The sequence below is a fragment of the Symphalangus syndactylus genome, chromosome X, assembly GCF_028878055.3.
Source record: "Symphalangus syndactylus isolate Jambi chromosome X, NHGRI_mSymSyn1-v2.1_pri, whole genome shotgun sequence".
Lineage (NCBI taxonomy): Eukaryota > Metazoa > Chordata > Mammalia > Primates > Hylobatidae > Symphalangus > Symphalangus syndactylus.
Window position 1 is genome coordinate 106,620,736 of NC_072447.2, and position 20,097 is coordinate 106,640,832.

Below are 20,097 nucleotides of genomic sequence, written 5' to 3' on the forward strand. Positions count from 1 at the left end.
ATCTTTAAACTGGGAATAGTAATAAATTTAACCTCATAAGGCTGTGATGGCATTTCATTAAGATAGTCCATATTCAGTCATGCACCACATAATGACTTTTTGTTCAGTGATAGACCACATATATGATGGTGGCCCCATCATATCATAAGGTGATATGTGCAGATTCCTGTTCCGATACCATCCTAGCAAACTAGATTGCTGGTTCACCTTGCCTCTTCACAGATGGCTGGGGTGGGAGCTGAACTTTCACCCTAGCCCCCCCGAGAACATTTCCAATAAAAAACGGGTCACCAATTCACAACACTTTGTTACCTTAGAGGTGGGGTCGGGGAGTATAGGCACAGTTCTTTGCTAGGCTTCAGGGAAAGGGGAACTGGATGGCTGACTCAATGTTTTGTTGCTGCAGTGTGGTGGGGCAGAAGCCTAGGTCCCCACTGGTCTCTGAGAACATCAGGGGAAGGAGGGGGAAAGGAGACTGCCAACAAATCCTGCCTCCCACCACCTGATTCCATCTTGATGATGGGTGGACGAGGAGGCACAGCTCTCCACAGGGCCTAGCTTGCACAGAATGCCTGAGGGGGAAAGCAGAGTGTCGATTAGCCCCACCTCACATCACTTCACTGAGTTTGGATGAGTGTAAAGTTTCAACTTTCCACTGGGCATCACTGACACCAGAGATGGGGATAAATGGAATGCTTACTAGCCCCAACTTGGACTGCCTTTTTCAGTGTTACTGATGTCAGGTGAAGGTGAAGGCTCATCTTGCTGCTGGACACCACTGACACTACCCTGACAGGTGAATTGGATCAGCACCATCTGCCTCAGAGAGGCAGGATAGAAGATAAGTTTCCTTCTTGTTCCCTGAAACCTCGGGGGGTGGGGGAGGTAAGGTTTTTCCATTGTTGTCTGTCTAGTGTAGGGGAGGGGAATTTGTCACAAAGGTTTTTCAGTTTTTAGATCACGTTTTTTCTGGTCTTTTGGCAGAGGAAATAGGCTTTTCTTGGAGCTTTGTGCCTGCCATTGTTGGTGGTTCTGGACTGAGGGCTTCTGCGGTGCCCTGTCTGGGATATTGGGTGGAAACAGAAAAACCAAGGGAATGCGCTGCCTGTGTTCTTGCTCGAGTCCTGAGAGCACGAGTCGATCTGCTTTCCCCTTTCCACGTTTCAGAGTTTTCTTTGCTGGTTTGCTGTTATATTCAGGGTGTTCTGATGTAGAGGGATCATCTGGGAGGAAAGGGCAAACTCCAGCTTGGCCAGAACCGGAGGTCTCTAGGATGTTTATTTTTGAGAATTTTATTTTGACGTCTCTTGTGGGCCTACCAAGATCTGACCATCTCTTGATCAATCTATTGGTTGCAGAGCAAGCAGTTCCTCGATTAGTAGATGTACTCATAAACTTGCCTTTGTGATCTTTTTCTTCTTCCTGAACTTCCTGATTTCTGAACTCCTATGACTCATGATGCATTCTCAATAAAATCTGCCATATTAAATTCATTTTCTAAGCTTTCGTGTTTCCAAGTACGCCTATTTAACTCTCTGAGACATATTTATTTATTTTCTTATATTTGTTTCTCTCAGCAGTGACCAAACACTAGTTGCAAACTGCTAAGTTTTCCTTACACAAGACTTTTTTACAAGTCAGAGTCTGAAAGGTCTGGCCTGACTTGCAGATGGAATCTATATGAATGAAAAGGACATCTCTATGGAAGATACTGGTAAACTTTTTGGCGGCTTAGAGCCTGTTGTCCTGGCTTTGCTCACAAGGTTTGACACTGAAAGACTGTGAAACCTTCTGAATGTGAAATAGTGTATTGGAAATGTTTCTTTGTTTAATTAATTCCATAGGTTGGGGGCCGTGCCATTCTAAAGTAAATAAGAAAGGAGACTATTTTCTGAAGAATAGAAAAGGTGCATATTAAGATCATTACACTGACCAAGTATCCACTCTCAGGCATCTCCTTACAGTGACTTCTTAATACAGGCCAATATCTCTGATGAATATCGATGCAAAAATCCTCAATTAAATACTAGCAAACCCAACTCAACAATACATCAGAAAGATCATTCATCATGACCAAGTGGGATTTATCCCTGGGATGCGAGGATGGTTCAACATATGCAACTCAATCAATGTGACACATCACATCAACAGAATGAAAGATGAAAACCATATGATTATTTCAATTGATGCTGAAAAAGCATTTGATAAAATCCAACACTCCTTCCTGATAAAATTCCTCAACAAACTGGGTATGGAAGGAACATACCTCAACATAATAAAAGTCATATACAACAGACTGACAGCTAGTATCATACTGAATGGGGAAAAAGTGAAAGCCTTTCCTCTAAGATCTGGAACATGACAAGGATGCCCACATTCACCACTGTTATTCAACATACTAAGGGAAGTCTTTGCTCGAGCAATCAGATAAGAGAAAGAAGTAAAGAGCATCCACACCGGAAAGGAAGAAGCCAAATTACCTTTGTTTGCTGATGATACGATCTTATATTTAGAAAAACCTTAAGACTCCACCAGAAAACTATTAGAACTGATCAACCAATTTAGTAAAGTTGCAGGATACAAAATCAACCTACAAAAATCACTAGCATTTATATATGCCAATAGCGAACACCCTGAAAAAGAAATCAAAATTAATCTCACTTACAATAGACACAAATAAAATTAAATACCTTGGAATTAACCAAAGAAGTGAAAGATCTCCACAATGAAAACTATGAGACATTCATGAAAGAAATCGAAGAGGACACAATAATGGAAAGTTATTCCCCGTTCATGCATTGGAAGAATCAATATTGTTTAAACGTCCATCATACTCAAAGCAATCCACAGATTCGATGCAATCCCTACAAAAACACCAGTGACCTTCTTTACAGAAATAGGAAAAGCAATCCTAAAATGTATATAGTACCACAAAAGACCCAGAATAGCCAAAGCTATCCTGAGCAAAAAAGAACAACACCGGAGGAATCACATTACCTGACTTCAAATTATACTACAGAGCTATAGTAACCAAATCAGCAAGGTACTGACATTAAAACAGACCCATAGGCCAATGAGACAGAATAGGCAACCCAGGAACAAATCCACACACCTACAGTGAACTCATTTTTGACAAAGGTGCCAAGAACATACATTGGGAAAAGGACAGTCTCTTCAATAAATGGCACTGGTGCTGGGAAAACTGGGTATCCCTATGGAGAAGAATGAAACTTGACCCTTATCTCTCATCTTATATAAAAATCAAATCAGAATGGATTAAAGACGTAAATCTGAGATGTCAGCCCATGAAACTTCTACAAGAAAACACCGGGGAAACGCTCCAGGATACTGTTTTGGGCAAAAATTTCTCGATTAATACCCGAGAAGCACTGTCATCCAAAGCAAAAATGGACAAATGGGATCATGCACGACTAGTTAAAAAGCTTCTGCACAGCAAAGGAAACAACCACTAAAGTGAAGACACAACCCACAAAATGGGAAAGAATGTTTGCAAACTACCCATCTGAGAAGGAATTAATAACCAGTATAATAAACAAGGAGCTCAAACAACTCTATTGGAGAAAATCTAATAATCCGGTTAGAGAATGGGCAAAAGATTTGAATACACATTTCTCAAAAGAAGACGTACAAATGGCAAACAGGCAGATGAAGTGGTGCTCAATATCACTGATCTTCAGAGCAATGCAAATCACAGCCACGATGAGATATCTTCTCACCCCAGTTAAAATGGCTTATATCCAAAAGACAGGCAATAACAAATGCTGATGAGGGTGTGGAGAAAAGGGAACCCTCGTACACTGTTGGTGGGAATGAAATTAGTACAACGACTATGGAGAACACTTTGCAGGTTCCTCCAAAAACTAAAATTTGAGCTACTATATGATCCACCAATCCAACTGCTGAGTATATACCCAAAAGAAAGGAAATCAGTATATGGAAGAGATATCTGCACTCCTGTTTGTTGCAGTGCTGTTTACAATAGCAACATGTGGAAGCAACCTAAGTGTCCATCAACAGATGAGTGGATAAAGCAAATGTGCTACATATACCCAATGGAGTACTATTCAGTCGTAAAAAGAATGAGATCCAGTCATCTGCAACAACGTGGATGGAATTGGAGATCTTTATGTCGAGTGAAATAAGCCAGGCACAGATAGACAAACATCGCACGTTCTCATGTATTTGTAGGACCTGAAAATCAAAACGATTGATCTCGTGGACATAGAGAGTAGAAGGATGGTTACCAGAGGCTGGGAAGGGTAGTGTGGAGGCAGGGGGTGGGTGGGGATGGTTAATGGATACAAAAAAATACAGAAAGAATGAATAAGGTGGGATATCCCAGCATGTTGCCTAAAGTCAGTAATAGTTGAATTGTACATTTTAAAGTACCTAAGAGGATACAGATTGTTTGTAACACACATGACAAATGCTTGAGGGGATGTGATGTGATTAGTACACATTGCATGCCTGTTCCAACATATCTCATATACCCCATAAATATATACACCTACTATGTACCCACAAAAATGTAAAAATGAAAAAAAATTAAAAGAACTTCAGGGTAATGAACTAGGAGATCTGGCAGTAAAGATAACTAAACAGCAAAACATTCAAGGTACTGCGTGACTTTGTTCGGCCACTTAGACAAAAATGAGAGAAGAGAGAAATGCTTTAAAGATGGAATTTGTAAATTAAAAGATAGGAAGAAGGTAAATATGTTGAAAAATTCACCCTAGCCATGTAAAGAATGAAAAAGCGTGTTTAGGAGTGCAAACTAAAGACATGGCCAAGTGACCACTTTGCTAATGAGATCACCATGGATAGAAGGGAAACAGGTGCTATTCAGTAAGACAAAGACCACTGGAGGAAGGCCCTGACAGCATTTCAGAGTTTTCCAGGCTGCTCCTCCAGTCACATGCCCAGTGCACAATGCGAAGGCAAAGTTTCCAGAGAGATGCCCACGGGATCTCAACACCTGCTGCCCCGTGCTGCTTTAAGTGTCTGCTCCCCGCACCTTCGTGCAGCACTCCTCGGCTGTCCCAGCCATAGTTCAAGGGGGGCCGGGTGCTGAACAGGCTGCCGGTCTGGAAGGCTCAAGCGGTGGACCTTGGCGGCATCCAAATGGTGCTAATTCTGCAGGTGCACAGCATTCACGAGCTATGGGTCCGTGACGGCCTCCACCTAGATTTCGCAGAATGTTGCAGACAGCCTGAGGACCCATGTAGAGACCTGCCACAGGGGCAGAGCTGCCAGAGAGAGTCCCCGTCAGGCCAGTACCTGATGGGTCTGTGGGAACAAGTCAGTTGCAGAGAGTCCCAATTCGGGTAATGGCTAGTAGAGGCGTGGGAGCTGGACTGCTACTAAGATTCCAGAATTTTAGAGCTACTGGCATTTAATGATACCCTGGGAGAGCTGGAGGAACAAGACTCCAACCTGCGAGAGCTGCTGGGTGGACTGAGCCTAGCAAAGCCATAGAGGCATGGCTGCCTGAGAATCTGGGGGCCCAATCCCTGCCTCAGAAGGCAGAACTTGAACATTATTCTCAAGCCTCAAAATTTAATGTTGTTTGCTCTGATGGGTTTTGGACTTTCTTAGGATCAGTTATGCCTTTTCTCTTGCCTATCTCTCCCTCTTGGAATGAGAATGTCTATCCTACGCCTGTCCCACCACTGTATTTTAGGAATAGACAACTTGTTTTGATTTCACAGACTCAGAGCTAGAGGAAATTTGCCTCAGTCTGGATCCTGCCTTGAGTCTCACCCATCTCTAATTTAGATGAGACTCTGGACTTTGGGTGCTGGAGTGAGTTAAGACTTTGGATGTTAAGACTGGGATGGAATTAATGTATTTTGCATGTGAGAAGGGCATAAATTTGGGGGGCCAGGGGCAGGATGCAACGGTTGGTTTGAATGTGTCCCCAAAAAAGCATGTGTTGGAAACTTAATCGTCAGTGCAACACTGTTGGGAGGTTGGGCCTAATGGGAGGTGTTTAGGTCATGAGGGTTGCACCTTGATGAATGGATTAATACCAATTATAAAAGGGCTTGAGTCTATGAGTTTGATCTCTTGCTTTCTCTCACTTGTGCACTCTAGCCCTCCCACCTTCTGCCATTGGATGACACAGCAAGAAGGCTCTCATCAGATGCAAGCCCCCCCACCTTGCACTTCCCAGCCTCCAGAACTGTAAGATATAAATTGCTGTTCTTTATAAACCACCCAGTGATACAGTTTGGCCCTGTGTCCCCACCCAAGTCTCATGCTGAATTGTAATCCTCACGTGTGGAGGGAGGGACCTAGTGGGAGGTGACTGGATCATGGGGGCGGTTTTCCCCGTGCTGTTCTCATCATAGTGATGGAGTTCCCGTGAGAGCTGATGGTTTTAAAGTGTGGCGCTTCCTTGCTCTCTCTCTCTCGCCTGCCATCATGTAAGACATGCCTTGCTTCCCCTTCGCCTTCTCCCATGATTGTAAGTTTCTTGAGCCCTCCCCAGCCATGTGGAACTGTGAGTCAATTGAACCTTTTCTGTTTATAAACTACCGAGTCTCAGGTAGTATTTTTATAGCAGTGTGAGAACAGACTAACATACCCAGTGTTGGGTGTTCTCTTATAACAGCACAAAATGGACAAGGACAGGTATCTCAGGGTTCACTTTGCCCTCATCCTCAGGACAATGAAAAACACTCAGCCTGGGCCCTTGCCACCTACCAGCTCTAACTGAAAGTGAGTCTGCTCGGTGTCCTGTGGGTTGGAGTGGGAGAGGGGGCCCAGAACCCTTCATGCCCTGTGAGATCCTGAGGCCAAGGATTGGCACTGACCAATTCACCCACAGTGTGGCATGCGGGAAGTGACCTGTCACCACTGTCTTCACATGGTGCTTGTGAGGAGAATCTGTGAGATCTGGAGCTGGGGTTCAGAGAAAATTGAGGGGATCTGTCAAAGAAGGCAAGAGTAGGCCTCAGACCATTTTGTCAGGCTCACGTGAGCAAGGTGGAGTTTTCAAAATAAGTCCTTTCCCGAAGGGCATAGTGAGGAGAGCCCTGGGAGCCAGAAGAGACTCTACTTCCTGTTCTTAGTGCCCCCTGAGTTTGCTACCAACACCCAGGGAGCTGTTTCCAATTGAGTCACCCCTGCAGAGCAAGCTAACTATAGTCAGGAGACCTGGAACCCAGGTACTTGTAGCTACGGACATGGGGGAACTCTGAGGGCCTGCTGCATGCCATGCTCCGTGCTTGCCGCATTACATTACATTTTCTTCCTCCATGTGTTCCTCATAACGGGATTCTGGTAGGCAGAATTACCAGCTTCTTGGCCTGTCTTAGGTTGCTGAGACTTAATGAGTTGTAGAAGCTTGTCAGGGTTCATTCAGATGCTACATGAAATTGCCAGCATTAGAACTGAGCTCTATTGGATGGGCATGATTTCACCACACATAGTTTTAATAAACTCTTGCGTATCACATATTCTTAAGGAAGGACAAAGTTGTAAAACTATCTGAAAATAACTGAATGACAGAAAAAAAAGTTCAGTCCATCTCAGAGAGGGCATATTAGAGACAGACATGGAAAGTATAAAGGAAACAGGAAAGATAATTTAGTGGCCACTGGAATGAGAGTAGAAAAAAAGAATCACGCCTTTTCCTTTTAAAGTATTGAATGTACATAGATGCTATCTGTTTGTCAGAGTCAGACTTATAACCCCAAAAGTCTCAGGACAGATCAGTTTGCAAGAGGAAGGGAGTGATAAAAGGGACCGATATGCAGTGCATCAACCAGAAATTTCTATAATTGTCCGTCCCTTAACAGCAATCCCTTCTTGTGTCTCTATGCCCCGAGAGAGGACATCCAACCCCTGAGAGAGCAGAAGATAAGTCTGCACATTGAGAGTCTGAACATTCTAAATGATGGAATTGTAATATGAAAATCACACACCTACACAGATAGGGGTAAATCTCAAGTCAAGAGTTATTATAATCTTTCTTTTAAAAAAAAGACAGCATACCATGAACACTTCTTAAAATAAAAATATTTATGTGTTTTTTTGTTAATTTGCTATTACATATTTTCAAGTGTTTCTCTCAAGAAATTTTCCTAATTAAAAAATACTAAACATTATAAATGTATATTTAGAAGATGAAATCATTCTACATCTTCCATCTATATGATCCCATCACTGTGACCCATACATATTCAATGTAAAAAGATTGGTGTATATTTTTCAGATGTGCGTCTCTTTGGGTAATATGTCTACCTACCTGTCACAGTCTGTTTTCTGATGCTATAACAGAACGCACAGGGTAGGCTATTTATAAAGAAGACAATTTTATTTGGCTCACTGTTCTGGCGGCTGGGAAGTCTCAAGAGCATGGCACCAGTATCTGGCAGGGGACACTGAAGGTGTCACATGGTGATAGAGTGTGTGAGACAAAGAGAAAATGGGGTTTGGACTTAGCCTTTTATTAGGAGCCCACTGCCATGATAACTAACACAGTCTCACAATAATGGCATTAATCCATTCGTGAGGGCAGAGCCCTCATGACCTAATCTGTTCTGAAAGGTCCTACCTCTCAACATTGTTACAACAGCAATTAAGTATCCAACACATGAACTTTGAAGGACATATTCAAAGCACAGCACTACCTTAAACATTTTTTTTAAGTATTTGTTTGTAGGTTCTCTTTAAAATTTGCAGTCACATAAATAACTTTATTCAAATTGGCTTCATTACTTACTTGGACATCAGATTTTCATTTCTTCAATTAGTGTGGTTTTGTGGCAAGCCAAAGTCTCACTAACACAGGCCTCCGTAACAACTGTTTCAGTTCTGACTCAGTGGTGAACTTAAATATTAAAAACTGGGTGGAGCCAAGACGGCCGAATAGGAACAGCTCCAGTCTACGGCTCCCAGCGTGCGCGACGCAGCAGACGGGTGATTTCTGCATTTCCAACTGAGGTACCGGGTTCATCTCACAGGGGAGTGCCAGACAGTGGGTGCAGGACAGTGGGTGCAGTGCACCATGCGTGAGCCGAAGCAGGGCGAGGCAACGCCTCACCTGGGAAGCGCAAGTGGTCAGGGAATTCCCTTTCCTAGTCAAAGAAAGGGGTGACAGAGGCCACCTGGAAAATCGGGTTACTCCCACCCTAATACTGCGCTTTTCCGACGGGCTTCACAAACGGCACACCAGGAGATTATATCCCGCACCTGGCTCAGAGGGTCCTATGCCCACGGAGCCCCGCTCATTGCTAGCACAGCAGTCTGAGATCAAACAGCAAGGAGGCAGCAAGGCTGGGGGAGGGGCGCCCGCCATTGCTCAGGCTTGAGTAGGTAAACAAAGCGGCTGGGAAGCTCGAACTGGGTGGAGCCCACCACAGCTCAAGGAGGCCTGCTGCCTCTGTAGGCTCCACTTCCGGGGGCAGGGCACAGACAAACAGAAGGCAGCAATAACCTCTGCAGACTTAAATGTCCCTGTCTGACAGCTTTGAAGAGAGTAGTGGTTCTCCCAGCACGCAGCTTGAGATCTGAGAACAGGCAGACTGCCTCCTCAAGTGGGTCGCTGACCCCCGAGTAGCCTAACTGGGAGGCACCCCCCAGTAGGGGCAGACTGACACCTCACACGGCCGGGTACTCCTCTGAGACAAAACTTCCAGAGGAACGATCAGACAGCAGCATTTGCGGTTCACCAATATCCGCTGTTCTGCAGCCACCGCTGCTGACACCCAGGCAAACAGGGTCTGGAGTAGACCTCCAGTAAACTCCAACAGACCTGCAGCTGAGGGTCCTGGCTGTTAGAAGGAAAACTAACAAACAGAAAGGATATCCACACCAAAAACCCATCTGTACGTCACCATCATCAAAGACCAAAGGTAGATAAAACCACAAAGATGGGGAAAAAACAGAGCAGTAAAACCGGAAACTCTAAAAATCAGAGCATCTCTCCTCCTCCAAAGGAGCGCAGCTCCTCACCAGCAACAGGACGAAGCTGGATGGAGAATGACTTTGACGAGTTGAGAGAGGAAGGCTTGAGAAGATCAAACTACTCTGAGCTAAAGGAGGAAGTTTGAACCAATGGCAAAGAAGTTAAAAACGTTGAAAAACATTAGACAAATGGATAACTAGAATAATCAATGCAGAGAAGTCCTTAAAGGACCTGATGGAGCTGAAAACCACGGCACAAGAACTACGTGACGAATGCACAAGCCTCAGTAACCGATGCGATCAACTGTAAGAAAGGGTATCAGCAATGGAAGATGAAACGAATGAAATGAAGCGTGAAGAGAAGTTTAGAGAAAACGGAATAAAAAGAAACTAACAAAACCTCCAAGAAATATGGGACTATGTGAAACGACCAATTCTACGTCTAATTGGTGTACCTGAAAGTGACGGGGAGAATGGAACCAAGTTGGAAAACACTCTGCAGGATATCATCCAGGAGAACTTCCCCAATCTAGCAAGGCAGGGCAACATTCAAATTCAGGAAATACAGAGAATGTCACAAAGATACTCCTCGAGAAGAGCAACTCCAAGACACATAATTGTCAGATTCACCAAAGTTGAAACGAAGGAAAAAATGTTAAGGGCGGCCAGAGAGAAAGGTCGGGCTACCCACAAAGGGAAGCCCATCAGACTAACAGCTGATCTCTCGGCAGAAACTCTACAAGCCAGAAGAGAGTAGGGGCCTATATTCAACATTCTTAAAGAAACGAATTTTCAACCCAGAATGTCATATCCAGCCAAACTAAGCTTCATAAGTGAAGGAGAAATAAAATACTTTACAGACAAGCAAATGCTGAGAGATTTTATCACCACCAGGCCTGCCCTAAAAGAGCTCCTGAAGGAAGCACTATACATGGAAAGGAACAACCGGTACCAGCCACTGCAAAAACATGCCAAATTGTAAAGGCCATTGAGGCTGGGAAGAAACTGCATCAACTAACGAGCAAAATAACCAGCTAACATCATAATGACAGGATCAGATTCACACATAACAATATTAACCTTAAATGTAAATGGGCTAAATGCTCCAATTAAAAGACACAGACCGGCAAATTGGATAAAGAGTCAAGACCCATCAGTGTGCTGTATTCAGGAAACCCATCTCACGTGCAGAGACACACATAGGCTCAAAATAAAGGGATGGAGGACGATCTACCAAGCAAACGGAAAACAAAAAAAGGCAGGGGTTGCAATCCTAGTCTCTGATAAAACAGACTTTAAACCAACAAAGATCAAAAGAGACAAAGAAGGCCATTACATGATGGTAAAGGGGTCAATTCAACAAGAAGAGCTAACTATCCTAAATATATATGCAGCCAATACGGGAGCACGCAGATTCATAAAGCAAGTCCTTAGTGACCTACAAAGAGACTTAGACTCCCACGCAATAATAATGGGAGACTTCAACACCCTACTGTCAACATTAGACAGATCAACAAGACAGAAAGTTCACAAGGATATCCAGGAACTGAACTCAGCTCTGCACCAAGCAGACCTAATAGACATCTACAGAACTCTCCACCCCAAATCAACAGAATATACACTCTTTTCAGCACCACACCACACCTTTTCCAAAACTGACCACACAGTTGGAAGTAAAGCACTCCTCAGCAAATGTAAAAGAGCAGAAATTATAACAAACTGTCTCTCAGACCACAGTGCAATCAAACTAGAACTCAGGATTAAGAAACTCACTCAAAACCGCTCAACTACATGGAAACTGAACAACCTGCTCCTGAGTGACTACTGAGTACATAACGAAATGAAGGCAGAAATATAGATGTTCTTTGAAACCAACGAGAACAAAGACACAACATACCAGAATCTCTGGGACACATTCAAAGCAGTGTGTAGAGGGAAATTTATAGCACTAAATGCCCACAAGAGAAAGCAGGAAAGATCTAAAATTGACACCCTAACATCACAATGAAAAGAACTAGAGAAGCAAGAGCAAACACATTCAAAAGCTAGCAGAAGGCTAGAAAGAACTAAGACCAGAGCAGAACTGAAGGAGATAGAGACACAAAAAAACCCTTCAAAAAATCAATGAATATAGGAGCTGGTTTTTTGAAAGATCAACAAAATTGATAGACTGCTAGCAAGACTAATAAAGAAGAAAAGAGAGAAGAATCAAATAGACACAGTAAAAAATGACAAAGGGGATATCACCACCGATCCCACGGAAATACAAACTACCATCAGAGAATACTATAAACACCTCTACGCAAATAAACTAGAAAATCTAGAAGAAATGGATAAATTCCTTGACACATACACTCTCCCAAGACTAAACCAGGAAGAAGTTGAATCTCTGAAGAGACTAATAACAGGTTCCGAAATTGAGGGAATAATTAATAGCTTACCAACCAAAAAAAGTCCAGGACCAGATGGATTCACAGCCCAATTCTATCAGAGGTACAAGGAGGAGCTGGTACCATTCCTTCTGAAACTATTCCAGTCAATAGAAAAAGAGGGAATCCCCCCTAACTCATTTTAAGAGGCCAGCATCATCGTGATACCAAAGCCTGGCAGAGACGCAACAAAAAAAGAGAATTTTAGACCAATGTCCTTGATGAACATTGATGCAAAAATACTCAATAAAATACTGGCAAACTGAATCCAGCAGCACATCAAAAAGCTTATACACCATGATCAAGTGGGCTTCATCCCTGGGATTCAAGGCTGGTTCAACATACGAAAATCAATAAACGTAATCCAGCATATAAAGAGAACCAAAGACACAAACCGTATGATGACCTCAATAGATGCAGAAAAGGCCTTTGACAAAATTCAACAACGCTTGAAGCTAAAATCTCTCAATAAATTAGGTATTGATGGGACGTATCTCAAAATAATAAGAGCTGTCTATGACAAACCCACAGCCAATATCATACTGAATGGACAAAAACTGGAAGCATTCCCTTTGAAAACTGACACAAGACAGGGATGCCCTCTCTCACCACTCCTATTCAACATAGTGTTGAAATATCTGGCCAGGGAAATCAGGCAGGAGAAGGGAATAAAGGGCACTCAAGTAGGAAAAGAGGAAGTCAAATTGTCCCTGTTTGCAGATGACATGATTGTATATCTAGAAAACCCCATCGTCTCAGCCCAAAAACTCCTTAAGCTGATAAGCAACTTCAGCAAAGTCTCAGGATACAAAATCAATGTGCAAAAATCACAAGCATTCTTCTACACCAATCACAGACAAACAGAGAGCCAAATCATGAGTGAACTCCCATTCACAATTGCTTCAAAGAGAATAAAATACCTAGGAATCCAACTTACAAGGGACGCGAAGGACCTCTTCAAGGAGAACTACAAACCACTGCTCAATGAAATAAAAGAGGATACAAACAAATGGAAGAACATTCCATGCTTATGGGTAGGAAGAATCAATATCGTGAAAATGGCCATACTGCCCAAGGTAATTTATAGATTCAATGCCATCCCCATCAAGCCACCAATGACTTCCTTCACAGAATTGGAAAAAGCTACTTTAAAGTTCATAAGGAACCAAAAAAGAGCCCACATTGCCAAGTCAATCCTAAGCCAAAAGAACAAAGCTGGGGGCATCATGCTACCTGACTTCAAACTATACTACAAGGCTACAGTAACCAAAACAGCATGGTACTGGTACCAAAACAGAGATATAGACCAATGGAACAGAACAGAGCCCTCAGAAATAATGCCCCATATCTACAACTATCTGATCTTTGACAAACCTGACAAAAACAAGCAATGGGGAAAGGATTCCCTATTTAATAAATGGTGCTGGGGAAACTGGCTAGCCATATGTAGAAAGGTGAAACTGGATCCCTTCCTTACACCTTATACAAAAATTGATTCAAGGTGGATTAAAGACTTACATGTCAGACCTAAAACCATAAAAACCCTAGAAGAAAACCTAGGCAATACCTTTCAGGACATAGGCGTGGGCAAGGACTTCATGTATAAAACACCAAAAGCAATGGCAACAAAAGCCAAAATTGACAAATGGGATCTCCTTAAACTAAAGAGCTTCTGCACAGCAAAAGAAACTACCATCAGAGTGAACAGAATGGGAGAAAATTTTTGCAACCTACTCATCTGACAAAGGGCTAATATCCAGAATCTACAATGAACGCAAACAAATTTACAAGAAAAAAACAACCCCATCAAAAAGTGGGCGAAGGACATGAAGAGACACTTCTCAAAAGAAGACATTTATGCAGCCAAAAGACATATGCAAAAATGCTCATCATCACTGGCCATCAGAGAAATGCAAATCAAAACCACAGTGAGATACCATCTCACCCCAGTTAGAATGGCCATCATTCAAAAGTCAGGAAACAACAGGTGCTGGAGAGGATGTGGAGAAATAGGAACACTTTTACACTGTTGGTGGGACTGTAAACTAGTTCAACCACTGTGGAAGTCAGTGTGGCGATTCCTCAGGGATATAGAACTAGAAATACCGTTTGAGCCAGCCATCCCATTACTGGGTATATACCCAAAAGATTATAAATCATGCTGCTATAAAGACACATGCACACGTATGTTTATTGCGGCACTATTCACAATAGCAAAGACTTGGAACCAACCCAAATGTCCAACAATGATAGACTGGATTAAGAAAATGTGGCGCATACACACCATGGAATACTATGCAGCCATAAAAAATGATGAGTTCATGTCCTTTGTAGGGACATGGATGAAGCTGGAAACCATCATCCTCAGCAAACTATCGCAAGGACAAAAAACCAAACACCGCATGTTCTCACTCATAGGTGGGAATTGAACAATGAGAACACATGGACACAGGAAGGGGAACATCACACACCGGGGGGCCTGTTGTGGGGTGGGGGGAGGGGGGAGGGATAGCATTAGGAGATATACCTAATGCTAAATGACGAGTTAATGGGTGCAGCACACCATCATGGCACATATATACGTATGTAACAAACTTGCAGGTTGTGCACATGTACCCTAAAACTTAAAGTATAATAATAAAAAATAAATAAATAAATAAATATTAAAAACTGAAAGAGCCAGTGCCCTTATCCAAAAGCTGGAATGTAACAAAAGCCCACCAAGAGTTTTGCCTAGCCCTTTCCTGGGCCTTAAAGCATGACAAGGTAATGAAGGAATTCTTAACAGGAACCGTTCCGGATTAAACGAGTTTCACTGGGGGTCTGAAGAAACTCCCCAGGTCTCCACAAAGAAGCTTTATTGAGGACTCAGGGAACTCCCCAAACCTCCATGGCTTATCAAGAGACAAGATAAGGGTAATCACCCCAGCACAGGGACCCATTTAGATTCAGTAAATGTACTGAGGCTCCAGAGGAAGGTCTTCAGGACTCACATCTTAGTTATAGATTAGGAGAAGCTAATCACTTACGTCTTTCGATGAACGCACACTTACTCGTAGACATATAGCTTGTAAGGTATATAAGCTCTGGAAAACTTTGTAATTCTGAATTGGTCTGGTGATAATTTCCAGGCCTTCTCCCTGTAACCGGTTACAGAAATAAAAGTTCCCTTCTCTCCCAGTTCGTCAGCATCTCGTTATTGGGCCTCAAGAATAAGCAGCCTGACCCTCGGTTTGGTTCAGGGACAGTTTAGCATGTGTCCAGAGGTTTACTGGAAAATCATTTTGCTTTTTAGGCAAAGTGTCTGTTGACATCTTTTTCCCCATTCTCTACTGATGAGCAAAAGTCCTTTGTGGTCCAGCATATTAGGATCAAAGTCTGTAATACTGTTCACAAATATTTACTCACAGCTTTTCACACTTTTAGTTTTTTTTCTTCTGGCGGTGCAAAAAATGTTTTAATTTATTCATTGATTTTTTAAATATAAAAATTATGCGACTCATGGTGGAAAACATAAAACTGAGCTGTTGTGTTGTATCAGATACCCACTGGAGATTCCAGCCTTCAAAGGCTTGAAGGCTTCAGAACACAATGGAAAAAAGCTTTAGACCTAATTCTACATTTGTGAATAATGGGGATAATTGAATGCGTGTTTGGCTTAAAAGTGATACCATGTATACTGCCTCTGGCTTAAAGTAATTCTGTAAATGTTAATTTCCTTCCCTCCCTGGAGGTCATTTTCCTGTGCTTCTGCCTGAACTCCACACACCACCATTCCATGTGTCTCTACATCCAAGCCTCTAGAACTAAGGGGCGGGATTTCATCTCCACCATCATCTTCGCCATCGAGTGAGGGGGATGTTTGTGTACCTTGTGGGCATGACGTAGACACCAGGGGTACCTAAAACTAGACCTGTGACCCTGGAAAAGCTTTTAGTTATATTACAAATTTATTTAGATAAATTAAGGCAAAGTTTAAAAAGACATCCATCTACGCCGCACCCTTCCCCCCACAGAAAGTCACATATAAAAATGTGAATTATTGAGAAATATATTTGGAGCCTATTTTGTAAGCAAATGCTTGGTATATAAATACATGTGATTACCTAAAACAGTATTGTTAAAACTCTAGAGTGAAATAACTCAGAGAAGAAGTATACATCATGACCAAAGGTAAAGATAAAAGTAAAAAAAGCAATGAGATATATAAATATAAAGGCAAATTAAAGATTAGTATGTGCATATATAGTGAACCAGACTTTGAAGAGTATATATGCTCCTATAAAACTAGCTTTACAATATTATACACATGGAAATATATTTAGAAAATAAAATGAGGCAGGAGAATGGCGTGAACCCGGGAGGCGGAGCTTGCAGTGAGCCCAGATTGCGCCACTGCACTCCAGCCCGGGCGACAGAGCGAGACTCCGTCTCAAAACAAAAACAAAAACAAAAACAAAAACAAAACCTAAATTACCAAGACCAGACATCTTGCTGTGCAAAACGATTGTTAAAAGAAAAGCTTCAGGCAAAATACGTTTAACAAAGTTTGAGCAAAGAACAATTTATACATCAGAGATCAGTCAGTACCACAAGTGGTTCAGTGAGTTCTGCTCCCGAACTTGAGCATTATTTACAGACAGAACATGGAAGCAAAGTACACAAATAACTTGATTGGTTAAAGCTAGGCTTCTGATTTATTTGGACATGGTCTAATCAGTTGGCAGCCTGTGATGGGCTGAAGCTCAGCCTCCTGTGTTTGGCTAAGATTCTGTTGTTCGTTATACTCCTAGTTCGGTTTTCAATTTGTTCACAAACTAAGTTAGGTTTCAGTTTGTTACCTAGGAACTCAAAGTAGGAAAACAGACTCAGGCCAATGAACACCTGCTTATTTAATTTAACAGGGTGAAGGGAAGATACAAGAAAATTTATCTAATAAGGACATATTTTTCCATTTCATTTATTTTTAGAACAAATGTATTAATTTTGAAATCATCCAGAGTAACTGACATACAATTTTTGTAATTTTGTGATAGATTCTGGGTTACGAATTTCATCACAAAAATGTTGTGTAAATATATTTCTGGATATGAAAAGATGACACACATACAGAGTATTTATGTCCCACCGTGCATATGTGTGTGTGTGTGTGTGTGTGTGTGTGTGTATGCATACACCACACCCCATATAGCTTTCTTGACATCAGGGGTTAGTGACCTCCAATTTCTAAGTTTTCTTCAGTGAAAAATATTTGGAAAAATAAAACAATACTTACTAAATGGTTTTTCTCACAAATGTTGAAAGAATGTAAAATGCAATCATGATGAAATCTCCCTACTCAGCAATTCTCTTCTTTGTTGTGACACACATGACTATCATAGTGACCCTCCTCTGCACTCGCTGAAACTAAATATCCTATCACTGCACTAAGACACTTAAGTTTATCCCTCCCCTCCCTTACACACTCGGCTGAGGGGGCTAGTGGCTATTACCGGGTTGGGGGTAACGCCAAAGACGGCAGAAACGTGATTTTTATTGAGATAGTGAAATATTTTCTGTAGTCTGGAAATAAATGAATGACACATAAGAAAAGAAAAGTCATGATCAACACCCTACTCAGCAATAATCACCATATGGCTGGTTCCCGAGAAGCTGTAGTGTGCAGGGACAAGCCCAAGTTTGGGCTTGCGGAAGAGCCAAGGGACATATACAAAGTCACCTATCTGCTTCTTTGCAGATAAAACTTGTTATGTGATCTCCTTCAATCCTCGTGAAACCTTTCACAATAGGTATTACCACTGTCCTACCTACAAGGAGGGGAAAAGTTAGAGCTGATTAATAACTTGCCTGCTGGGGCTGCTCTTTAACACTGATCAATCCAGAGGCTGAAGTTCTAAGACCTCCAGATATTCTTCATTAACTTTTTAAACACTAAACCATATTACTTCTTCAATCAAAAAATCTATTATAATTAAAAATTAAATTACTTGCAAAAAAATAAAAGACATCTGAAATAATTGGGAAGACAACCTGGCAAATATATCTCAGATGAGACATTAACATCGTTGATACAGAAATAACTTTATAGAGGAATAAGAAAATGATATCAACCTGGAATTATCATGAAGAGCAACAAATATGCCAAATAAAATGCCATGAAAATGTTCCCAGTTACAGGAACTACAGAAGTTGTAACGCAAAACTTGAGAAAATGTACTAAATGAGAAGATAAATTTTCAGAAGTGCAAAGGCTGGGACATCAAATAGCCTATTTTTTTTTTCCCGATGGGAAGGGTGTCAGGAAACAGGCTCTTCTCATGTACTGTGGGTTTTCATGTCAAAATTTTAAGTTTCACTTGGCAGAATCCATTAAAATTTAAGATGTTCATACTATTTGCGTGAGATTTAAAATGCTTATGCCCTTGGTGTAGAGACAGCCCCAGGGAGCTGATGAGGGCCCAGCATAATATGGCGCCCCTTTTGAATTTCTCCTTTTGGTCAATATCCCTGCCCCCCATTGACCCTGCTGCTAAGGGTTAGGGGTTAAAATTTTTCCCAGTGTGCTGACGAGAAATTCTGTGTGGAAGGCCCCATACAGAGGCTGATCCTCAGACATGCAGACACGGCTCCCTCCATACTTGTGTATTCCCTTACACCAGAGCCTCCAGCCTCACAAACCTCTTCCCTGGTGACTTTTCTGAATTTGCACTTTACTCTATACTTAGGGCCCCAGTGGAGTTTGTAGTCAGTAATGGCCGCAGCTTTATCTCCTTGCGTGCAAACTGACCCTGCTCTGCACTCACTGAAACTAAAACTCCTGTCACTGTACGAAGATACTTAGTTTGTGCCTCCCCTGAAGACACACAAAGTCACAGATGGAGAGGCAGACATGAGAGACAAGGGAGTTCATGCTCGGTGAAAGTGGAGGTGTATTCATAGTGGTCCAGATATGTGTTGGAGGGCCCTAGTTGTCATACATTTCACAGATCACAGCCTGCATGGGGTGGTGGGTACTATCACTCACCTTGTGCCACACAGAGCTGTACATAAGACTTTCGGGCTCAGGAGAGAAGAGTGGGCTGGGAAATTAGACTAGTGCTGGCACTTTAGACTAGGGCCTGGCACTGTAGATGATGAGGTTTGTTAAAGCTGCTAACATTTCCAAATGCTCTACCTTGAATTCTGGAAAGTGAGCCACTGGCTCTTCTGCCTGAAGATGCAGGTGCCATTTAATCGTGAAAAAATGAAGACGATTGTTGCCCTATAGACCTCTTTAGCTGATAGATTTATAATCAAACCTTTCAGGCAAAGATCTGTCTGAATATTTAAGGAATTGAAACAAACAACTAACAAACACTGTTCAGACTTGCTCTGACTTCGAAATATGTGACCTATGTTCCTTGCCACGTAGGCCGCACCAAAAGCTGCTTGAATGTCCTCACAACGTGGCAGCTAAAGCCTCCAGAAGAGGGGATGAGCAAGAGCGAGTGCGGCGGGCCATGGCCAGTCTCTCAAGTTGCACCCTGTCATTTCTACTCGTTTTTCTAGATTTATCCCCACTTCCCAAGAGCAATCCAATCCAGAGCAAACCCTGACTTCCTTAAATCCGCCACAAAAGTCAATAAACACAAGCCCAGATCCTAAAATAAGTCATCCCTAACACCCTCTTATTGGGAGATCCCCCGTGGGTCTCCCTGGTTCACATTCTCCCTCACTGCAATGAGTCAAAAGCCCG